Source organism: Nannospalax galili, unplaced genomic scaffold (assembly GCF_000622305.1).
Source record: "Nannospalax galili isolate Female #2095 unplaced genomic scaffold, S.galili_v1.0 scaffold283, whole genome shotgun sequence".
NCBI lineage: Eukaryota > Metazoa > Chordata > Mammalia > Rodentia > Spalacidae > Nannospalax > Nannospalax galili.
The window spans coordinates 2,657,550-2,661,618 of NW_008350535.1; the positions used below are offsets into that span (position 1 = coordinate 2,657,550).

At 43.5% G+C, this 4,069-nt stretch overlaps 1 protein-coding gene across 2 annotated transcripts in view; it reads left to right on the forward strand.

The window, feature by feature from the left end:
* The first annotated feature begins 1,505 nt into the window (after positions 1-1,505).
* LOC103745801 (arylamine N-acetyltransferase 1-like) overlaps positions 1,506-4,069 on the forward strand; it is a 12,909-nt gene continuing 10,345 nt past the window's right edge. The window contains exon 1 of one of the 2 annotated variants that reach the window (XM_008847807.3): positions 1,506-1,528. The gene's annotated coding sequence lies outside the window, so the exon portion shown is untranslated. Of the gene's footprint in view, positions 1,529-1,602; positions 1,625-4,069 lie in introns of those variants that run through there. The other variant, XM_029570793.1, reaches the window with a different exon arrangement.

A 4,069-nucleotide genomic window follows, 5' to 3' on the forward strand; every position in this document is an offset into this window, starting at 1 on the left:
TGTTTAACAGTAAAATGGGAGCTAATAATGGTGCATACTTAAAAGGTTTGTGGGGATTAAGTAGGGAAATTAACAGTTAACTGTTCAAACTGTATTTCCCTCCAAGGCACTTCACAGACTTCTGTCCCCGAAAGGGAATGTCCCAATGGTACAATTAATCCTGCAGGAATCAAGCTGATAACGCTTTCTGCTCCGTTTACAGTAGCCAATCAGAAATCCTCTAATAGTCTTAAATCTCCTGCACAGTTAGATTGTGCATCTGTGCTGTCACATAGGAAGGAGGCTTACTGGAGAGGTCCCCAAGAGCTACCACTAATAAAACTCAACTCCTTCATTTTCAGTCAGACTATGGCATCAGCTCTGAATAGACTCCAGAATCCCACATGGGCAAGGAACCTTCCAAGGCAAAGATCCCCAAGGGTGAAGGGCCCAAGGACTCTGCTCCAGACTCTGTTTTGGACAGATGCCCACCACTACAAGCTTCCTGGTTCTCTTCTGAAACCCTTGTTTCCCCTCTCTAAGCCCCTTCTTTCACCACCTCATAACAACTGACTACCCTGTCCCTCTTGAATTCTATCCAATTCCGTGTGCTGTCTTGTGCCTGTGCTCAATATGCTTGATTTTTTACCATCCTGTAGTGGAGACCCTCATATCTAATATCTAATAGGTTTCATATGACCCACACGAAGACTGTGAATCATGGAGTCTTCCTTTTTTTTTTTTTTTTTCCTTTTTTCTTTTTTGGTCTTTTCGTTTTGTTTTGATAGGGTCTTAGTCCCAGACCCGCAGGAAGTCATTATGTGGACCAGGCTGGCCTCTACCTCAGAGATCCACCTGCCTCCTGAGGGCTGGGATTAAAGGTGCTCTGTGCCTCCACGCCTGGTTATGAATCATGGTTTATTCCACTTAAATGTTTGGTGATGACTTTGAAAAAGGGAAGGCACTCTCCAGCGCTATAACAGCCTTATCCCTGCCTATTTTATTATACCTAGCAGCTTCTACCATCACATAGTGTAGTAATTTAATCATAATAGGTTCTGTCATAGCATTTCTAAAAATATTTTATTTATTATTTTATGTGTATGAGTGTATTGCCTGCATGTATATGCACCCGTGTCATGCACTGCCACAGAGGTCAGAAAAGGGTGTCAGATTCCCCTGGATCTGGAGTTAAGAACCGTTCATAGCCACCATGTGGGTACTGGAAATCGAACCCTGGTCCTCTGCAAGAGCAGTCAGTGCTCTTAACCGCTGAGCCATCTCTCCAGCCCCTGTAACAGCATTTTTAATTGAGTAGCTGTGCTAGATAGCTTTAGTTATCAACTTGACACACCTGGGTAGAGGGAGGCCTCAACTGGGTAATAGCTTCCATTGGACTGGCCTGTGGCCATGCCTGTGTGGCATTTTCTTGATTGTTGAGTGATGTGGGAAGGCCCAGCCCACTGTGAGCAGTGCCAGCCCTGGGCAGATTGTTGTGTGTTATATAAGAAAACAGGCTGAGCTGATTACAGGCCACAGGACCAAACCAGTAAGTAACCATGGCCCATGCTTCATCTCCTGCCTCCAGGTTCCTCCCCTGAGTTCTTACCTTGGGCCCCCTCAGTGATGAACTGTGACCTGTGAGGTATGAGCCAAATAAACACTTTCCTCCCTAAGTTGGTATTGGTCAGGGTGTTTTGTCACAGCAATAGGGAAGCTAACTGAGACAGGAGCCATTGGGGTAGATGCATTCAGAGCTTGAGGTTCCCAGGGTGAACAGTAAAACAAAGACTTTCCCAGTCAGAAGCCACCAACTAAACTCTAAGGACTGTCTACTGTAGCTGATCAAATAATCTCCTTTGCCTGGTCTGTGGATGTTTTATAAAAGTTTCTCAAGTCACAGGCCCACTGGAGCACTAAACAGCTTGGGATGTGGTGCTGCTGACTTTTTTAATTTCTGTCTGCCCAAACATAAGCTCTTTAAAATCTGAATGTCCTTAAATTTGTCTTTTGACAGTTCCAGTGTGACAGTACTGGGTGAGGTCTTCCTGGTTCTGATCTTTCTCTGTCATTTAGTGTGTGTGTGTGTGTGTGTGTGTGTGTGTGTGTATGAGTGTTTTGCCTGTATGTATGTAAGTGCACCTCGATGTATGCAGTGAGGCCAGGAGAGGGAGTCAGATCCCTGGAACTGAACTTACAGACAGTTGTTATTTACCATGTGGGTGCTGGGAATTGAACCTGGGTCCTCGGCAAAAGCAAGCAGCACTGAGCCATCTCTTCAGCCCAATTTATTTTTAAATACAGGGTCTCATGTATTCCAGGTTGGTCTCAAACTCCCTATATAGCTTTTCTAGTTTCCCTTCTGTTGCTGTGATAAATACATGACAGAAGCAAGTTTAAGGAATTAAGGGTTTATTTGTCTCATAGTCCCAGGTGACAGTCCATCACTTAGGGAAGTCACAGGACAAGAACAGCAAGAACTTGAGGTAGCTAATCACATGGCAGTCAGTCAGGAACAGAGTGAGAAATGAATGCCTGCTTGCCTACTACTCTTTCTCTACACTTACACAGTTCAAGACCCAAACTGGAGAAGTGGGGCTGCATACTTTTGTCTGTGCCTTTCCACATCAATTAACACAAGACAGTCCCATACAGCCATACCCACAGTCCAGCCAGATCTACACAATCCCTCATTAAGACTCTTCCCAGGTGATTCTCGGTTGTGTCCAGTTGACAGAAGTAACCATCCCAATAGCGAAGGATGAACTTGAACCTTTGATCCTCCCTCATCCTTCTGGGATTACAGGCTATAGACTACGGGCCCCTGCCACCACAGTTGTTTTAAGTAGTGCTGGGAATGAAGCTCGGGGCTTCATACATGCCAGGCAAGCACTCTCCCATTTGAGCTACATCCCTGGCCCTAATTTTTCACTTCTGTGTTTTATTTCCACAGAAGACAAGGTGGCTTGTTCAGAGCCATAATGGTCTTGCCATTTCAGCTGTTCTATGTTGGAAAGAGCCAGTGCTCACCAAGTCCTTCCCTGGAGCCACCTTAGTTCTTAGTTTTTATTTGAATTTCTCTCTTCACCATGAAAAGGAAGCCTTTCCTTATGATCCATTATAGCTACTGAATTTTTCAAGTTTTGCTATTTGAGATTTTTTTTTAATTTTATGTGTATGAATGTATTGCCTGCATGTATGTGAGTGCACCCATGTCGTGCAATGCCACAGAGGTCAGAAGAGGGCTTCAGATTCCACTGGAACTGGAGTTAAGGGTGGTTCGTAGCCGCCATGTGGGTGCTGGGAATCAAACTTGGGTCCTCTGCAAGAGCAGTCAGTGCTCTTAACCTCTGAGCCATCTCTCTAGCCCCACATTGAGAACTTTTTTATGTGCAGAATGACTCTGAGTCTTGGATTCTGGAAAACACGTTCCAGGAGAAATCTTGGAAATCTTGTGTCGTGTCTATTTTTCTGTCTTCTGTTGTGCTGTCATTTCTTGAGCACTGTGAAGTTGTATCATAATCATTCATCAAATCATTTTTAGTGATGGGCAATTAGCCAGGCATGTATAGATTGCAATGTGTTGGCCATGAAACATATATTGAGTGTGTGACTATGTGAAATCTACTTCAGAAATAATCTTATATTCTAGAAATGTAACTGTGTGTCTTACAGTGAAATTCCACTATGGTTCAACAGAGCTTTTCCAGGTAAAGAAGAATCAAGTTTGGGCCCCGAGGAAAAGATTAGTTCATGATTTTTCAGAAGTATAAGTTTGCACATGAGTCTCAGTGCTGTTGAGAAGGAACTCGAATGGAGTTTGGACATTCTAGTCTAAGGCTCTGCCATGCCCATCCCGCTCAGCTGTCATGGTGCTAAATCTTCTTCAGCTGTCGTATTCTGTTAGTTTTTTGATAGGAGTTTTCTAACTGCAGTGGAAATCACAAATGAACTAAATAAGCATGTTGGATTTGCTTCCTCTTTAACTTTGGAGAAATGTAGTAACATATTTATATCTTATTTTTCTCATGGAATTATATATATAACCAAAATTGATAACCTAGGTGCCTGTTAGTTACCTTTTCCATTT